The sequence below is a fragment of the Oryzias melastigma genome, linkage group LG24 (assembly GCF_002922805.2).
Source record: "Oryzias melastigma strain HK-1 linkage group LG24, ASM292280v2, whole genome shotgun sequence".
NCBI lineage: Eukaryota > Metazoa > Chordata > Actinopteri > Beloniformes > Adrianichthyidae > Oryzias > Oryzias melastigma.
The window spans coordinates 8,651,628-8,672,189 of record NC_050535.1 but is presented as its reverse complement, the minus strand read 5'-3'; the positions used below and the strand labels follow the sequence as shown (position 1 = coordinate 8,672,189).

General features: G+C 39.5%; 1 protein-coding gene across 7 annotated transcripts in view; it reads left to right on the top strand.

Moving 5' to 3' along the window:
* The window catches only part of sash1a (SAM and SH3 domain containing 1a), a 235,838-nt gene that overhangs the window by 117,978 nt on the left and 97,298 nt on the right, over positions 1-20,562 (top strand). The window contains exon 1 of one of the 7 annotated variants that reach the window (XM_036210511.1): positions 14,934-15,204. The exons of the other annotated variants lie outside the window; for them this stretch is intronic. The gene's annotated coding sequence lies outside the window, so the exon portion shown is untranslated. Of the gene's footprint in view, positions 1-14,933; positions 15,205-20,562 lie in introns of those variants that run through there. 7 annotated transcript variants of the gene reach the window in all.

Below are 20,562 nucleotides of genomic sequence, written 5' to 3'. Positions count from 1 at the left end.
GCGTTCGCCATATATATATATATATATATATATATATATATATTGAGCCTACAACGGCCAATTTGATAAACTACTTTCAAATTTGGAACTTTTTATTTCCAAGTTGTTTTTTTTATTATCGTTGTTTGTTTTGCATATGTATTTATATCTTTATTAATTTCTAAAGCAATGTACAGACTAGGCATTTGTGGGTTCATGAACGTGTGTGGTGGAAAGTCAATAGATCGGATGGAATAAAGAAATATTTGTCAAGTGTTTTCAAGGGTATTTATTCAAAAGAGTAAAAGAAAAGAGAGACGCTGGAAAGATGCGCGCAGAGGAGTCTGCAGATTCACCTTTTATACAGTAACACAAAGAAACTCTAATCAGGAACTTAAGATAGTGACGTAAGGTTTAAGATCTAAACATGGACAAGATATTCCAGCGAAATAGAAATGTTCTATGATAGGGTCAGAATGCCCTGGCAAGAAACAAACAAATCTTGTGATGTTTAACTGTATACAAAGATCACTCATTAAATATCATGGATGAAAACAAAGGTGGAAATGTATCATTTTCATTATACGTATATTTTGCCCACAGTGTTCACACTGAACAAGCAGGGAGGGACTTCTTCTTTTTCTACTGTTTACTAGCGCACATCTGCCACCTACAGTTGGAAAGCAGTGGAAATCTCAGGAATCGAACAACTTTATTCCGATACATGAAAGACTTGGTGTTTATATCCATCTGGGCACAAATAGGAATTATGAATTTCTCTGTCATGATCAACTTTTCAAATGGTTGGCACTTCTGTGAATTGAAATGGACACCATACATTATTATCAAATAGGCCATTAGTTAACTATTCAACGGCTAATCGACTATTAAAATAGTTGGCAACTAATTTAATAGTCGATTAGTCGTTACTTTATATTATATGGAGGCAGAGTGTAGTAAAGTGAAAGTTATAATAGCATTCTGCTAGCTTTTTGGACTACTTTGCCATTCATTAAGGTTTTTTTAGGCTAATTTGAAGTTTAGCTAATATTCCAGATACATGCTAGCTATTTTGGCTAATTTAGGAAATTTTCAGTTTTTTTAAGCTAATTTGGAGTTTAGCTTATATTTCATCTATATGCTAGCTATTTTGGCTAATTTAGGATTGTTTCTGTTTTTTAGGCTAATTCAAAGTTTAGCTAATTTAGCTATTTTAGTTACATGCTAGCTATTTTGGCTAACTTGGGATTTTTTTTAGGTTTTAGGCGATTTTGGAGTTTAGCTAATATTTCTGCAGTATGCTAAGTGTTTTGGCTAACTTAGGCTTTTTTTCAGTTTTTCAGACTAATTTCGCATTTAACTTGTATGTTAGCTAGCTATCAGCTATTAGCTATCAATTTCAGCATATTCAGCTTACAGCATTCACACTAGCATTTATATACCTATTTTTTAGTTAGTTTAAAGCTAATGACGGTTAAAATGTGTGCTTTACATCCAGTTTGCACGTAACCCGATTACTTGACTAATCAAAAAAAAATATCGGAGATAAGTCTACTATAAAAATAATCATTAGTGGCAGCTCTATTATCATATAGAAATCTCTGATGGTTTAAAGTTCAACCTGGTATAGCTTTCAATGCATGTTCAATGGCCACAAGTTTTGTACGTAGATCCTGAAAAAGGTCTAAAAAACGTGTGTGGCTACGCGTGAATGTGAGAGTTTAGCCTGAAACGCACATGAGTTTTTGCTGAGGGTGGTGTGAACGCTGCTTTAGACTTTCGACAAAATGATGTTTTGCTTGACTACGTCAATAAAATCAGATAAAGCTTTTTTGGAACCTGGAGTTTTGGTAAAAAACTCTTTTTCTCTGCAATCCACACATACTTTAAAGTGGTTCTGCACTTTGAGTAATGCCTTTCTTTTTCCCTGATCCTTTTTTTTAACAAAAGTAAATTGCTTTCCCTTTTCTCCACACCTGTGTGGCCATGTGCATTGAATCAGTCTGTGTTATTTCTAGAGTCTATAGGCAGTCAACAGCAATTCCATTCTTCCAGCATGTTTTGAAACATCACACGCGGTGAGCACATCCTGTTCACACTCATAGAACTCAAATCTCTTTACGGTTTCTTTACATCTTCTCCTGTTTTGTGAGCGTAACCCCGTTCCAGGGCTTTGTCTGTTGGTCCAAGCTGGCCCGTCTTCAACAAGATTGGAACCTGTCACAGTAATGGGGTCTGCGACCTCACAGTGTGTCTGTGTGGCATACACACGAGTTCGTACGTTGATGTATGGGGTGTAAAATATTCCAGCAGTCTCAATAGCATGTCTGGCTGCGATAAACAGGCAGCCTTGGATATCAGGAAGGTGGTAACTGTTGATTATTTCAAATGACTACTGCTCGACAGCCATAAATAAACACCGACTGCACATCTTTGGGTTGATACCCTTTAATTTGGGTTGAAAAATGTGAACCCATTAACAGCCCATGAAAAATAAAAAGGCATTTGTGAAATCCTATTTATGGAGGAAAAAGGGGGGGATTTATAAACCATTTATAACAGGGAGCCTCCAGCGCTCTGTAAACCTTTAGAGGCTTTCCTGGCAGCTTTTTCCACCACTTTTGTTCCAGTCCAAATGTACCTCACCTCAGAATAGACCCCATATACCACCATCTCCATGATTAACTAAACCACCACATCTTCCAGATCCAAGACTTCACCAATGCACAATCACTGTGTCTGCAAAATAGACAACACATAATTAAGTGTAGTCTACCTCTGGTTATTTAATAGTCTGTTTCTTCTTGGTCTCCTAGACGTTTCACTTGAAAAACCTTGAGAGTCAAAATGTTTTACTGCGCTCAACACAATTACACAACAAAAGTAAATACAGATTTTAACTAAAACAGTTGCATTACCTGTGATAAGGGGGTAGTTGTTCATTAGCTTTGAGTCGTAAGGGGTACTGTTGGCACGGAGCGACCCCGCCCCCTTTCTCTCCCAGTCGCAGCTCAGTTTCTACATCACGCATATGTTCTTTTTCCAACTCCATGTTCTTGTTTACTCCTGATTCACAACAATTTAAATAAAGAAATACTCAGAAATGCAATTTTAAGCTTAATTATCTTTATATTTTTCCTCTGTCATTAGAAAAATGCCACAAGAACATTTTGATAAGATTGGGCATAAAATATTGGATTATTCATGCAGGATTAAATATGATAAATAGTATCTGATAAATCACAATCCTTTGGCCTATACAGTTAAAAGAAAGAGAGTAATAGAAGAAATAAAGGTAGTTATGTTGTCAACAAAGGAACTTTATTTATTTATTTATTTATTTTTATTTTTGGGGCTTTTATTTTGAAATTGTTCACGATTTTTTTTTTTTTTTTTTACCAAACTTGAAATCTAAATTGGTGCAAATCATGTAAGCTATTGAATTGTGGGTAATGTTTAGTCTTTTTCTCATAATCTGCTGAATAATAATCATGGTTTCTTCCCTTAAATGGCAAATTTAAGAAATATTCTGACTTAATGTGATGAGATGCAGAACAATATGATAATAATGAGGATAATGAATGCAGATCAGAAATATTTAAGTCTTTAAGTTGTGAATCTATCAGGGTTTTGGGATGTTGCGGGTGTAAACTGGCGCAGATGGTGTGGATCACATGCTACAGCTGTCTGCATGTTTCTTGTTTCTACTGATTACTCTGAATTTACAACATTTTGGACGGAGAATGTGTGAAAGCGTGGAGAAGCGCGCTCACATCAGTCTTAAGAGCGCCTCTTGCCTCTCCCCTTTGGCCCGGGTGCACTTTGGTGCCGCGGTCTCCTTCAGCAGAACAGAGAATGACATTAAATCCCCTGACGTGTCTCCTCCTTCATGGCTGGGGGTGTGTGAACACATATATTTGTTCATTAAACCGTAACCAATGTGAGTCACTTCATTTAAAGTTGTTTAGGTTTATCCTTGTTCCATTCTGTTTTAGTCACCGAGCTTCAAATTATCAGGATGTCTTTTGCGAAACCAGTTTTGTTGGAAATATTTACTTTAATAATTTCTGAGGTATATATATATATGTCTGAGATTTTAGATCTTTTTGTCATTTTCATTAAAATCGAGGTCTTTAAGTGATAATGAATCAGATCCGCTCAGCTTGATAGAGCTGACTGGATTCACCCTCGAGGCAATCCTGAGTAGAAAGAGCGTCAGAGAGCTTGATCTCTCTTTATGCGCTTTTAATTACACACGGCTGGCTGGACTCCAGTCCCCAGAGAGCCGGGTGAAGCACTCGTCAAGACGGGGAGGGCACGGGAAAAAGCGCCAGGCGGGAGGATCACAGGCACCTCTGAGAGTTCACTCCGCAGCAACGTTTACCACAGCCACAGGCGGCTCTCGTGAATTCCACAATGAAAACCAGTAAGAGTCTGTGTGCAGGTTCCAGCAATTCATCATCGACATTCATGAATCCTTTGTGGAAAGCACATTATGATGACAGGCGTTTGGGGCATTTGATGACCATTCTAGTGTTGGTGCCCTCTGCCCTGAATCTGTCACTACTTTCTTTCAGTGATCAGTTTTCCAACATGCTGTCAGTGTTGTTAGGAAATGTGAGAGCACGGACAGCGCTCGAGTATGACCGATTGATCTGGAAGATAAAACGCAGGATTACACTTATTCTAGGGTGCATGTTTTTGATCTTTAGGGCTGTGGATCGTTGCTAAGGTGGCGATTTGATTTGATTCACGAATCAAGCTCAATGATTAACAAATCGAACCACGATTGTTACTTTTTAATATAACGTTTGTTACTATGTTTATGTCTTTTTACTGGATGGATTTAAATTATTTGTATTAAATCACCATTTCTGCTTTTATGTAGTACATGAGATCAGAATCAACAAAACTGATAAAAACGCAAAGATTTAAATAACAAGAAATGTTTTTTTTTTTTGGCCAACCATCACTGCTGTTTTGGATCATTTAACAACAAAACCTGAAAATGTTCTCCGCGTTCTCCCTGGAGAAGCATTACATATTGGTGCAGAGCCGGTATGAAAAAGGTTTTTTTTTTTTTTTTTTTCCACGGCAGAATCAGCTGATTCACGTTGATTACATCCACATTTCACAGCAAATCAGCACAACGCTGCGTTTCTCCGCTTCAGAATCCGCTGGAGTTACGTTAAGTGTGTCGTTGAAGAGTTAGCATAACCAAAAGAGCGTAAACGCAGGAGCTGAAGCTCCAATGTTAAGGCTAATTCATTTTTTTCAGAAGTTATGTCAGTGAGCGGAACTTCAGTCTCAGTTTTTGAACGGCGAAAAGCTCTCGCTAGCTTTATTTTGAAAACCGGAAGCTTCACCGACATACAGATTTGTGTACTTCCGGCGCTCTTTCAGTTCCGTTTTAGTTCATAAACTACAAATACAACATTATTCTGCATTTCAGAGCAAATGCCACAAGATAATATTTTACTACACTACTATATTTATAAAGATCGTGAATCAGCGATTTTGGACGTCGCGAATATTCGTATTCGAACTTTCGGGAGCAGATCGCGAGTATCCAAGTACTCGGGCGCTCGTTACAGCCTTATCGCCGTCACTGCTGCATCAACTTAAGTCTCAGGTCCGTTTTAAATAAGGGTTTTTATTAGCAAGAATTTTCCGATACGATACACATCTCGCGATACAATACATATCGTTAAAAATCTCAATAGTGTGTCTCAAAGGGTACTGTGCTGCCCAACTAGGAAAAACAAAAGGTAGAAGCTGAAGTACACTTACAAATATTTAAATATGGTCTTGTCAGCATTTTAAATCGATACAAGTATCGCCAAATTAAATATCGCGATAAATCGATTTTTTCCTACAGCATCAGTTTTAAACCAAGTGGCATCACGGATTCACCTTTATTAGGCACACAGTCCAATTGCTTGTTAACCAACATTTCTAATCAACCAATCAGCATCTCAATACATTTAGGCATAGAGATACGACAGAGACTGTTTAACTGAGCTTCAGAATAGGGAAGAAACATGATTTAGTCGACTTTGAATGTGGCATGGTTTCTGGTGCCAGACGGGCTGATCTGAGTATTTCAGAAACTGCTGATCTTCTGGGATTTTCACCCACATTTCACATACATTTCAAAGTATATCATAAATTTGCCTCAGGAGACTTGCCGTCTGTGTTAACCCTGTCACACCAACCTTCTCTCTCTAATTTATTGACACACATACCAGCGATTCAGACCTCGCTCAACCGATAAAAGCGAGGGACTCCAGCACAGAGGGACCTTTTATGTATCTGGGAGACTCCATTCTCGTCATTCTCACCTCTGAGAACCGTACTTCACTGCTAAATGAATGGTGTAACCTCTAGGCAATGTCAAGGTGAAGGAAGCGCGTCACTGCCTCCCAGGCGGGCTTTTCAGAGCTCTGCCTCTCTCCAGTTAATGACTTGGAGAGTGTTACCTGAGCGAGGACCGGCCAGATGAGCCCAGAGGAGATGGTCAGCCTGTAATCACAGACAATCATCAGCTCTCTCCCAGGATTTCTGCTTCTCTGCACTGCTCAGCGTGAGGCCTGTGCTGGGATTTGGGCTGCGAGGTAAGAGTAAGAGGAGAAATCGCTAAGCAGGGGATGGGGGTCACCGATTTAGAACAGACACTCACCAATGAGACTTTAACAACATATTGAGCTTTTTCTATATCTTAACACAAAAGAGAAGTTGCAATGACTTTTACGAACCTGATAAACTCACCAGCCTTTCAACATAAAATATATATATATATTCAGTTATGTCACCTTAAGGCGGAACTTGATGAAACCAACTCAAAATTGCCGAAAGTGGACTTTTTTTTATTACAAATTGAATAAATGAGTTGAATGAACCCCGATCAAGATCAATATATTCCAATTGTGCCCTAAACTTTGTAATTATGAAGGGAAACAAACCTCACCCGGCTCATTAAAAAATAAACCTTCACATGCTGTTCACTAATTTGAAGCCGTCCCAGAAGAACCAAATGTTGCAGTTCCTCCAATGATCACTGGAGGCTTGCTTTCAAAGGGAGCAATTAACTGTAGATGTGCTGCCAAAAATCAATGATACAGATAGAGTCAGGGAATAGCGTCAGAACACTATATGGGGATGTCAGAACACTGGTGACAAAAAGGAGAGTGGCAAGTCAGTGATCATGAAACACAAGAAATGATGAATCGGAAACAAAACCAGACCGACAAACTTTTTTTTTAATGAAAGTTTTACATATTCAATTGACTTTTAAGTTAGTAAATATTAGTTATTTGGAACGATTATACTATTTTAGTCCATTATCTTGGACATAGTTTCTGCAGAGCGGCAGCAGTTCATTAGAAATTCACCTCTGAGTTTTGGGTGTGAATATTGGTGCTGAGAAGCCCCGCACCCCCTTCCCGTCACCCATAACTAACTGAGAGCTTTCTGTTTACATGCTATCCCACTGGCTAACAGCCCCTCATACCCACCAAACAGAAGAGGCGTAAAAATGTCAGGGGGTGTCTACGTAAGCATTTCTGGTTTTCCAGAAAGTCACATGTAGCCAGTTATTAATAACTCTTTCTGATATCTCCACAATCATTTTAATTAAATAGTCTAATAAAACGTCTAATTCTTTTGTTTTCTGCTGCAGCTGGACACATAGGCTATATATGCGTAACATTTTCACCAGAACAGCGTTCCTTCGTTTATTAGTTGCGTTCTAAAAGTAACTCGAGAAGGTAAAATACGCAAATTCGGACTACAGATGTGAAACTCGTCACTACACACTTGAACATTTTCACACTTTTCTCTATTGTTTAAACTCTTAAAGTTAAAAAATAGGTCCACTTTATCAGAATGAAAACAAATATCTGATCGCGATTAGAGCTGCGTGTATCAAATAGGTGCACAGAATAAAAAGACACATTCTGTGAGTCTCAATCGCATGGCCAGACTGGAAATAGGCACCCTAGGCGGATGCCTGGGTTGCCATCAGGTGGAGGGGGCACCAAATTGCAGTGATTTTATATCCTTTTTTTTTATTTTTTTTTTAAACAGTTAAACACACCACTCATTTCATGTAAAAATAAACAAATTCATAAAAATGTAAATAAAGTAACTAAAAGTGTGATGTAATCAATACCTCTGCAGTACAGCGCCGCTCCCGTCCTGTCGCTGCGGTCTGGGTTTGGGGAGGAGAGGAGCGTGTGCTTTTGCCGCTGTTAGTGCTTCTTTAAAACTTTAGGGATGAAAAAAGTAAGAGGAGGAAACACGGGCTCAAAGCAGAGTTTTGTGTGTTTTACTTATAGAAATTTGCTTGAAAATTCACTCCCCGCTACATTTTGGTCAGCAAAGATGAATTTAACTAGCGATGTAGGGTTTATTTTCAGTCAGTTGGTCAAAGTGCTTGATTCTAAATGCAGAGTTATTCAGTTCATGCCCCAGCTTTGGAAATGTCATCTGGCCGGGCCGAATGTGGAGGTGGGCCGGATGTGGCCCGCGGGCCGTAGTTTGGAAACCCCTGGCTTAGTAGAGGAAAACAAAGACGTGCATGAATTTCATTGGATTGGGTGTTTGAGAGTTTTTGGTGTCGTTTTAAAGTTCCAAAACCTTAAAACTCAGATTAACAGGATAGCTCAACTCTTGTAGTGTTATATCAATGGAAATCCCTCAGTTTGAATTTTTAAGAAGTGTTTGTTTACTTGTGTAAAACAGAGTGAGCCAACAGTATTATCACAAAACTGTCAACACCCAGCCACAACAGATTAATGTAGAGATTAAATCACCAACCTCCTTCTGTTTTCATTTCCTGTTGGTTTTCTCTGAATGTGGACTTTCTATCTTTAGGTCACCGTGAACTGTTAAGATTTCAAAACAGCAATTTATTCGAAATGTTAGCTTTCAGTTCTAAAAATCTAATAGATTATTTTTTGATTTTATATGAGTTAGTATGTACCAACTAAATGAAAAAACAAGCTTTGCTACTTAGAAAGCACTTTTCAATAATTGTGAGCCTCTTTCTAGTACGACAAAAATGCAAGAAAGCTAAATTTAGCCAACATTAAAATGCAAATCTATTGAAGCTATTAACGTTCTTCTGCTCTCAAAGCATTCAAGTATGAAACACATACTTTGGAGGGAGTAATATCAGCCAGAAACAGCTGACGTTCCGCTCAAACCCACAAACGGCTTGACCTTCTGGTGGGGCCGCCCCCCCTCCAGCCTGAGTGAAGGCGAGGAAAAAGTTCTGTGAAGCTTGACATGGCGGACCCAGGCACCGTGACTTCTTGACCCTCCAGGCTAAATCTAATGGAAGTTCTGCTTTTTCCAGCTCGCCTGTCTCTCTTCATCAACACACAGCGACCTCCACATAGCCACTAATATGGAATACAGAATGGTTGCTCACTTATTTTTACAGCCAAGTTTGCTGGTGCCACTCAAAGAGAGCCCCATCTCCACAACCAGAGGTCTGATTTAGCGGCTTGACAGGAGAAAAGAAATAACCCCTGCTTTAGAGCTTGCCTGTCAGCTTTAGAGCTGTAGATGTGAACATTGTGGTGTGGGGAAATATCGTTTTTTTTAGGAATGTTTTGGACTCTCTTCAGCCCTAAACCTCACTTCTACGTGCTTCGCGGCTGAGTCTGCTTGTCTGCTTTCTGCTGTGGTCTTTCATCACGTTCACTCCCTGTTCTGGCATGGCTGCCAGTGTAGCTTTTGTGTGTGTACATGTGTGTGTCTATGCGCAGAAGAGACCAGAACTCTACTGCCATCTAGTGGCTAAACCACACGCCCCAGTCGATGGGGTCAGGGAGGTTACCTTTGAGATCAACCAGTTAGCACTGAAATATATGACGACAAAAATCAGGAAATGCTTGGTAAGCAGTTTTTTTTAATTCAGTTTGTGTTTGTTTGGGTGAGTGGCCATTGATAGATCATTGCCTCTGGTCTATGCATCAGTGCTGCAGGTCATTTAAGTTAATAAGTGAGTACAAATTCCTCCTCGGTACTGTGCACCACCCCTTGTCTTACATTTGCATATAAATTGCTGAAAATGTGATGTTGCTGCTAAATTGCTTAACTGCTACTAGTTTAAAATTCATGAATTCTTTTGGATTTTGTGAGACGCGGTTGAGCGGTAAAAAAAAAAAAAAAGTGTTTCATGCTTCATCCATCCATCCATTTTCTTGACCGCTTCATCCCGTTCGGGGTCGCGGGGTGCCGGAGCCTATCCCGGCCACTGATGGGCGAAGGCGGGGTACACCCTGGACAGGTCGCCAGTCTGTCGCAGGGCCTCAATCACACATCCATCCACTCTCACATTCACACCTAGGGACAATTTAGTGTCACCAATGAACCTATGAAGCATGTTTTTGGACGGTGGGAGGAAGCCGGAGTCCCCGGTGAAAACCCACGCATGCACGGGGAGAACATGCAAACTCCACACAGAAAGGTCCCAGCCGGGATTCGAACCAGGGCCTTCTCGCTGTGAGGCGAGAGCGCTAACCACTTGCGCCACCGTGCAGCCCATGCTTCATCAAAAGAAAAAGAAAATTTGCTGCATGTGTGTTGGATTTGGCCTAAAATTTTAGGATTTTGTATTAAAATATCTTCATACTTGTGGAGTTTTTATGTTTGTGGGTGTGTTTTGATCAGGGGTGTCAAACTCAATCGCACAAGGGGCCAAAATCTAAAACAAAAGTTCGCGGGCCGAACAAGACAAACATTTATTGAAGATACTAGAACTAAGTTTTTTAAAAAAGTAACTTTTTAACATAATCATGAACTAGATTTGTGGCATTAACTGCGATAATGCTAGTGTGAATGCTTTAAGCTGAATTTGGCTGTTGAAGATGCTAATACAGATAGCTGAAGGAGCTGAAATTCATAGTTGAAAATATTAGCTAAATGCCAAATTAGCCTAAAAAACTAAAAAAAATATAAAAATAAAAAAACAACTTAGTTTAGCCAAAACAGCTAGTATGTAGCTGAAAAAATAGCTAAAGTTCAAAATAGCCTAAGAAAATCCTAAATTAGCCAAAACAGATAGCATGTAAATATTAGCCTAACTCCAAAAAAGCTTAAAAAAATCCCAAATTAGCCACAACAGCTAGCATGTAGTTATTAGCCTAACTCAAAACAGCCAAAAAACAAAAACAAAAAACAAATCCTAAATTAGCCAAAACAGCTACCGTGTAAATATTAGCCCAACTCCAAAACTGCATAAAAAACCAAAGGAAATCCTTAATTAGCCAAAGCAGCTAGCATGTAAATATTAGCCCAACTCCAAAACAACCTAAAAACGTTAAAAAAGCCTAAATTAGCCAAACCAGCCCTCGTGTAAATAATAGCCTAACTCCAAAATAGCATAAAACACAAAAAAATCCTAAATTAGCCAAAACAGCTAGCATGTTGCTGAAATATCATCTAAATTCCAAAATAGCTTAAAGAAATCTTATTAAATGCCAAAATAGTCCAAAAACTTTCAAAAGTCCAGAGCCTTGACTTTGACACATGTGGTATTGATGAGCTGCCCACTCGTGACAAGAAGATGGTTCAATTTTTTTTTTTGTCTTTGTGAAACTTGTCTAAAAACGCCAGCCTTCTGTGCAAAAAAGGGATTTTTGAACCCCAATAGTCTAGAAATTACTCTTTTTAGGTGTAAAATTAAAGGGTTTAATGATTTAAGTTTAAGCAAAAATAAAAGTCTGGGGTAACACCCCCACCCCCACCTTCATCTGCACACCCCAGCACCTTATCTCATGTGTGATCAGGCCTGCAGCAAGCCTTCTGGTTCAAAGCTAATTTGTGTCTGCCGGTTGATTGTTTGCCTCAGGAGGAACAAGGATGGCACTGAAAGTGATTAAATGGCCTATTTAGATTTTGTTAATTGATTTTGAGGAGTTTAGATAATTGTTTCCCCCCTTTTTTCCTGACCCAGTGTTTGTATCTGTGGCATTGAAATTGCTCTTGAAGGCTGAAATGTGTTTGTCTAGTCTCGTCCCGTGGGACTTGTTTTCCCTGTAAGGACTGCAGCATGTCCTCTGAACACTTCATTCTGTTTAGAGTCGGAGCATCATTCAGGGACCGGTGAAATTCCATTAAGGGTGTTTGCACACTAGGATTGTACAGATGTTTCTTTGATTGGAATGCCATCCATCTGTCCATTTTCTGAACCTGCTGGATCGTTTTGTGGTTTGCTGGAGCCTATCCTAGCTACTGGTGGTTGAAGGTGGGGCAAACGTTTTAGAATTATCTTTTAACCTTGTTTAGTCCACATAGTGACATGTGTCAAACATTTGGTCTAAAGCTTAACCAAATGAATCATAAAAAAAAGAAAAAAAATGACATTTTTGACAAAGCGCTGTGTACCTCTCAAAATTGTGAGAACTAGTAAACCTTACTAGAATTAATCCATATAAAAGACGTTCTGGATTATAAGGTGCACTGTCATCTTTTGAAAATAATACAATAAATTTAAGACTTTCAAGTGTTCCTCAGAGTGTGGAAAATACAGTCAAGTTAGCTGTCTGAGAAACCAAACTCAGGTGTGGACCAAACAGCTCAGTGTGAAAGTACCTTTAAGTAAGAGTTAATGCGAGTTCGATTGAAGTCTTTTGAAGTTTTACTGTGTTTGAGAGCACCCAGGAGTAAAACTCTTACAAGAAGTAGATAAGCCAAAAGGAAGGAGTCCATCAAAGCCTCCGCGGCACTTCAGAGTTTATATTTAAATGTCCTCTTTGATGTTCCTTCATATAACCAACTTCTGTCCTCTTATTGAACTCAAACATGGCTGTGGAGTTTCAGTGTAACATAGCTTCCCTAATTGTCCCTCAAGTTTCACAATAAGTCATTTATACACAGGAAACGTGCTGTCTAACCCACTTAAACAAAGACTTTTGACTACAGTTCCTTTGGTTTCCATCTGTAAGTATATACACTCTTAAAACTTCCTGTTTATATATTTTGGTCGCGTAGCACATCCCTGAGATTCTTCTACCAGATTCCTTGAAATTTCCCCACTTTGTGTGTTTACATGCAGCTTTCAGAAATGTTTCCCTCACGAGATGTTGTGACGGCAGCTCTAAACAGATGCAGGTCTGCTGTTCTTTGAATTTCTACAAGAAACAAACAGGTTGGTTAGAGCTGGTGAGACTGACTTTGGTGGAGCTGCCCTGTTTGGAAAATGGAAAACTGCATTGAATTCAGCAGAACTTCATGCTTGTCCTAAAATCAAACAAAAATTCTGCAGTTGGACTTTTCCGGTATTTGAAGGTTTTTTTTTTTGTCTGTTCACCATAACTAAAATTGCTGAGAAATGTGTACATGATATAGCTCTTTCAAGCTATGTTCACACTTCCAATGACAAAAGTCTACAATAGAGGTCTCAAACTGGGCGCCATTTGCGGCCCCGCCTTAATATGAAAGTTCAATGTCTACTATGGAATATCTTCTGCTTCTCCACGCTTCTTTGATGATAGCTTTATATTTGCTCTGTGATGTTTCAGCTTGCTTTATGCTTCAAACTTGTTGTTAGATCTGGTCATCAGAAAAGTCCTTAGCGTTGCTAGCGTCGTTTCACAGGACATGGTGAAGATGTGTCAAAGAGGCTTCAAACTGTGTTTTTAGGGAAGCAGTGCTGTCAGATTGGTTGGTTTTTTTGCTCAATTGGACAATTTTTTTATTGTGGGTAAAATTTGCTTAAAGCGGGTTTGGCATCAGGTTTTAGCTAGTTTTATTATGAGTCTGAACGATCTTTGATCTAGAAAAATCTTTTATTTTGAAAATTTGCAAATCCCCTTTGTTACATTTCTGTCACATGGGTTCTAAATCAGTCCAGTTTTAGTTTAACAGAGCAGGACATTTTTTTTCTCGTGATTTTTTTCCCATCCAACTCATTGTAAATTAATAATTTTATGGGTAAATAAAATAACTTTTTTAATGCTGAGGCACTATAGAGTGAGGTATGAGAAGGAACAAGCCACAATGACTATGTCAAATATTATTGTATATTCACTTGCTTATTTAATCAGTATTTAATCAGAACTTTGACAATTAGGTCCCCAGCCGGAATTACATGACCAAGTCTTTTATATATCGGAATAGAGCTGGGAAAGAAAAAGCCTGGAGCAAGATTTGCACCAACTGTAGATGGGCCAGTTTCAGGTAGTGACAGTCCAGTGTGAACGTAGCATCAGAGAGAAACGCTCTGATGAACCAAGTCCTGGAAGTGAAATTTATGCTGATGACACCTCAGTTTTCTGGTCCTTCTCCAACTCTGTCTTTCCAATCCTCTTTCTCCGTCCCCATTTCTCTGTTTTCCTCTCCCATGACCTCGAGGAGTCCTCTTGAGAAGCAGCATATTTCACATTGGTTTTTCTTTCCCCTACTTCTCCTCTGGTAGCTTACCCCGTCTCTTGGATTAACATTGAAAAGAACCCAAACCACAGTGCTGAGTGACTCAATCAAATGATTGTTGCTTTTAGCTGGATCGGGTTACTCTTTTCTCTGAGACTCTTTTCGCCGTTTTCCCCTTTCTCTCAGCGCGTCTGAGGCACATTTGAATCGGGATTTTTGACTGGAAAGACGAACATCAAAACAGCAAAGAAAGAAAACCTGAGCAGTCGAGTCATTTTCTGTTCTGTTTCTATAATTGGAGGTATGGCCATTACAGAGAGCAAACCCCTATTTTTGAGGTCATTTTCCATGAGTACATACATATCCAGTTTTTTGTACTTTTGCCCTACTTAGATGAACATAGGTGTGGCTCGTCCTTGTTGGCTCCTTTGGGATTGCTCAGCTTTATGAAGTTTGCCACAAAGACACAATGAAAAAGCAGCAAGAAGAAAAGGTTTGCGGAAGCCGTGGAAAGATGAGAGCAAACAGAACTGAAAATAGATGAGAAATTTGATATTTCTTGAGGCATTTTTTGGTTAGCAGGGGGGAAAGAACAAGACATGGAGAGCCAAAGACCAGAACTCTCTCTGTCTTGGCCAAGTTGGACAATCCCTCCTTTTCCTCTCCACCTCCCATGTGCGGCGCAGCCTGCTGACTGGCCCTCCCTCCGTCTCCGCTCCGCTTACGCTTTACTGCGCTCAGGCAGACCCGCATTGTTCTCCACTGTACACCACTTGTTGCTCCTGCTCACCAGCAGCCAGTCTGTGTTAACCCTACAGAAACCCAGTCCGGTAGAAGCTCCCGGTGAGTACTGACACTCTCCTTTGCTTTTGGTAGAAAGGTTGGATCATCTTGAAAGGATCTTGTAAAGTTTTTGAATGAAACATTCTCACAGAGAAAGGGTTTTTTCGTGAACTTAGTGAAAGTCTGTTTCGCTTCTCATCTCCCACTGAACAGTTCCTTTTTTCGCTGACTCATTCTATTAACCTCGTTCATGTGGCTCCATGCAGTTTGAGCGTGTGTAGTCTATTGTACATGTGTTAGCTATTGTGTACTCCAGAGAAATTCTAGACAATTTGCCAACACTTTTCCATTTTGTCGCATCTCAAAGTGGAAACCAGAAAATTGTTGAGGAGACAAATAAAAGAGGGTTCTATGATGCAGCCATTTCTCAATGATACTCCATGCAAGTACCACACAGTACTACACCCCCCAATTGACAGTCAGATTGATTTGCTTAGTCGTCACACATGCACACACATCCAAACACACACATGCATCTACAATAGAGCCTTGTCATGCAGAGGCAATCCATTGTTTGCCGCGCATAAATGTTTATGTGTGTCATAAAGTCCAGAAGTACTCGGACAATGAGGTCTGTCACCCAAAGGATGTGGATTTCTTTCTCTCTTTCTATCCTTTTCTGTTCTGTTCACATCTGGATCTCCCCACCAGCTGACAGGGAACAAGAGTGTGGAGGGAGGTGTGGATGGGGACTTGAACAGAAAGGAGAAGGAAATCGGTGGGGGGAGGTTTCCCCTTCCAAACATCTCTTGGTGGACTTCCTTGCTGTGTAGGAAGAACAAACTCACAATCTTATTGTCAATGTGTGATTAGGAAAGGAAACGCTACACAAATACACACAAAAATCACCATATGTGCTTTTGAATCAGAAATGATACGGATTACATTTATGGACATGTTAGCCTGAAGATATGTTTGTACCGCCCACAGCATGTTCAAGCAACCACTTCAATAAGAAGTCTATGGAAATGGAAGTTCAACCTACCTACCAAAAGTCAATTTTTGGGCTCTATGTACAAAATTTGCAGCCGTTTATTGTGGGTTGAAAGTTAAAGCAGGTCAACCAATCAAGGACTCAAATTTAGTAGGCGTCCATTTTTAATTCACAGGAATGCAAATCATTTGAAAATTGATCATGGAGTTAAAATGAATAATTAGAGTTTGTGTCCAGCCAGAATTATACAACAGCAAGTCTTTTCATATTTCCAACGCACTCTCATTCCCATATATGGACATATGGTTCGGGCCCCCGCCACAACACTTTTTGAGGTTTTGGGTGCCCCTGACTTGCCCTTTTTTGGATGTTCCCATTAAATCAGGGGTCCCCAACATTTGGCGGCAAACTGGTACTGGTCCAAAGGGCACTTGGTATCAGGCCTCAGAGGTCTAATCGTAGGTCCCCAACCCTTGGGACATAGACTGGTACCGGTAACCGTTTCCACGTTTGGTACCACGTCCCAAGGGTTGGGGACCAGTGATTTGATGGGAACAGCCTGCATCTCAAGTTGGGGACACCCAAAAAATGATACAAAGCGGGCCCAAACCATATATCCATGAGAATGTGGAGATATATCGGAATAGAGTTGTAAAAGAAAAAGTCTGGAGCGAGATTGGTGAGATTTCCACCACTTTGACATTACCCAGCAAGCCTCTTGCTACTGTAGGTGGCGGAATTACTCAAGTAAACAGTAGAAGAAGAAAAAGAACCCACCATATGCTAAAAGTGTGTTCCAGATTAAATGTAGCACCAGAAGTAAATACATAAAAAAAGCCTCTCTTAACACACTTCCAAGGGGACTGGAAGATGGTGATAAATGAAAAAGAGTTGACAGAAGACAGCACAGTCACTGGCGCTCCACAGACAGCTCTGGCCTGAGCATGTGTCAACTCTTCATTGGGAATTTTTGAACAAGGCCAAAGCTGTCAAACTTTATCCTGTTCCCTGTCAATCTCTTTGCTCGGCTACTTTCCAGCTCATTGGCCCAACGTTGGACTCTAAAGGCTCACTTGACCCATGATGAAATACTTAACCCCCCCAAAAAAAATACATTTCAGCCATATGGACTTGCCACTTTTTTGATTGTGCTTTATTTTGAAAGGGTGTGGCCAAACGCTAGAAAAAGCAGTCATTTGAGTTCTTAGTTCTTCACAGAATTAACAAAAATAAATTTATTTTTTCTTTTTTTGAGATGTTTAATTAAGATGTTTTAAACCCTTTCATGAAATTCTGACAAAAAAAGCTAAATATTTTTTTAAGAGACATATCATTGTTTTTTTAACAGATGATTTAGTAAGATTTTGCTCACAAGAATGTTAGTTTAAGATGCAAAAATAGTGACATAAGTCACCAAATTTGATCCACACATTTTAAACACTGTGTAACTGTATTTATACAGCATATACTTATTTTAAAATTAATGATACTAGATGAGTTATTCTCACAAAAAATTGCGAAAATTATGAAATATTTTCTTGCTAAAAGTGTTTTTGGGATTTAATGGAGCAGCTATTTTGAATACAGCTTGAAAAACCCCTCTACTGCCCCCAGTGGAATGATGACGAACTACAGGGCAGAAAATCTGGCCTTAGTTTTATACAGTGGGTTTTATAAGGATATTTGTATCATGCGAATAAGATAGAGGTCTCAGAAATGCTATGAAAGATTATATGAGGGTTAAGCTGTTGCGATCAGTGAGTTTTGTGAGCGTTGATGATGGAGATTAATGACAGATGCTCAGTTCTTCCACAGACGGCGTTGGTTTTTATTCAGCTGGCGCGGTGCTGCCCGTGACGCTGCTTTCCTCAGAGTTTATGTCTGGCTGGGAGCAGCTTTGTGAGATGATGCTACAGTCCAGATGGCAGAAGTGCGACTGAGGTCACTGCTTTGGGAGCCTTTTACAGTCTGAGCTGAGGCATTAGCGTTGCTTTGCTGTTTAAGCCTTTTTTTTTTTAACTTTTCTGTATTTGATCAAAAACAGCTCAACACGAAGAATATTCTGCTATCACGCCACATCACAAAGTCGACCAAAAACTGCAGCCAATGAGGTTATCTCATTCAGAACATTAAGTAATCTACTGTTCGGTACTGTTTGTGTGCCAGGCATCAAATCAGAATGGAGAGCAGTGAGGCAGCCGCCTCTAAAAGCTCTGAATTGTTTCGGTCACAGTGATAACATTCACTAAACAGCTGTGTCAGTACATTGTGAACCACAATGAATCTGTCAGTCACAGCCAGACAATGTCTGGTTGATGAGAGCTACCCAACAGGGGGACCCGGGGACACCAGGACGCATAAATCCAGACTTAAACTCCTGAATGAGAAGCAAGTTTCACAACAAGAAGGCATGCATTAAGATGGAACAAAAGAGGGCAAAATTGAAAAGGGAATCTGCCTGTTCTCACTGCAGAAGGAGGTTTCTGTTTTCTATGTCAAATTAAAACGGCAACTTTTCTTTTAATATTAATATTGTTTTTTAATTCAGCAAAACTAACACACAATTATTCATTTGGATTGGTCAGAGTAGGTCACATTGCACCGCTCTATTGTAGAGACTTCATACCCCGAGGCCACGTTTTTTTGAGCTTTGTTAGCTGTACAGAAGTCACATACAGAGTCTCCAAACAGGTTTTTCTGACTTTTCTGTTTCTCTTGTTCATCTAGCCTCTCTTCATTTTTGAGTCTGCCTCATCAGCCTCTCATCTTGTTCCGTTTTTATTCCACCAGCTTTGGTTTCATATTTACAACCTCAGTTTTGTCAGTCATTTCACATCCTGCTTAAAAATTCAAAGCATCTGTGGAATTTAAAGCAGCAAAAGACCAAATTTTGCAGTTTTTGACATCTTTTCTGAAACTCATTTACCGTTTTTTCCGGAATATAAGTTGCAATACTCATCTTTTGATCTGTATAAGAAAAATATTCAAGTTTAAGAGGAAAACCAATAGATCCTCTTCCATGTTTGTTTTGGACAACACTTCTTCTGCTGCTGTCAGTAGAAATACTCAGATGTAGTGCCCTCTAGTGGTAGGAAACAACACTAAAGGACAACTGGTGTTTACTGGGAAAATAACAAATATATGAGCCTATGGATGTCTAGAAAAAAACACAACCTAAGTATAAGTTGCACCCCTGACTAAACTATATGAAAAAAAAGTGATTTATACTCTGAAAAATACAGTATATTTTGTTATATTTTGCTAAAATTGTCTCTTTGTGGCATTTCGTAAATGCATGTTTTAAGACAAGATTTTGGGATTAGGAAAAATGTTCAGTTTTCTGCTTTCTGATTGGCATCATTATTGGAAAATTTGCACCAAAATATAAATTATATGTAAATTAAAACTCTCCTTCTAGGGAATTAAGGATTTAAAGACAAATGCTGATCATCTTATGATGAATAATATAAGTGTACACAGTATTTTTTGGGCATAGTTTCTGTAGATCGGCAGTAGTTTTTATACTAAGCAACCCCGCCCCCTTTCCCGAAAAAACATAGATGTACATGGATGTATTTGTCTTCAAGCGGATGCATCGGAATGGAGCAAAACAGGGACCTGGTGGCTCAAACAACATATTTCCTACGTTAAAAATGATTTTCAAACTGCCTTTTTTCATCTGCTCCCAATTCAAAACAATTTGGAAACTCAGAAATGCAATTATAAGCTCATTTTCTTCATATATGTCCTCTATCATGAGAAAAATGCCACAAGAAAATGTTAAAAATACATGAATCTCTTTAAAAATAAAACCTGAGTCTAAATGTAAATCCCCATCAAAATCTAAGTTCTAAATGCATCAAAGCTTTTTTTTTTTAATTTGAAAGTGAGGATTACAGCTGTTTTTGCTGCAAATAAAGCACATTTGCCGATCATGGTTGGGCTTTGTGTGGGCACAAGGAGCTCTGATTACTGCTGGCACTGCCGCCTCACTTCCCAGAATTCCACGCACAAGGAGGTAGCATCAGTGGTGTGAATTCAGCGCACACTTTTAAAGCAAAACCTCACTTTATGAATCATCTGCTCATTTACTGCAACTGTTTGTATCTATTTATGTGTAGCTGAGGAATTTAGTATAAAGCTTATAACACTAAAATGATTGCAGCTCAAAGCAATTATCCTATTAAACAGGATTTCTTTGTCGGTTTGCATTTACTAAAACAGTTTTGATGGTCTTAATTATCAATGAGCATGCAGGCGCTTGTGCTTTTTCCTGTTTGTGTTGCCCGCGGCAACGGCTCGATGAAGTCAGCAGTGATGTACGAGTGTTGGAGCACATGGGACGACCTCAGTGGTGGTGGTGGTGGTGGGGGGTCCCGTCGGGGGTCGTATCAGCTGCAGGATTTGCCTCCAGGACGTTCTCA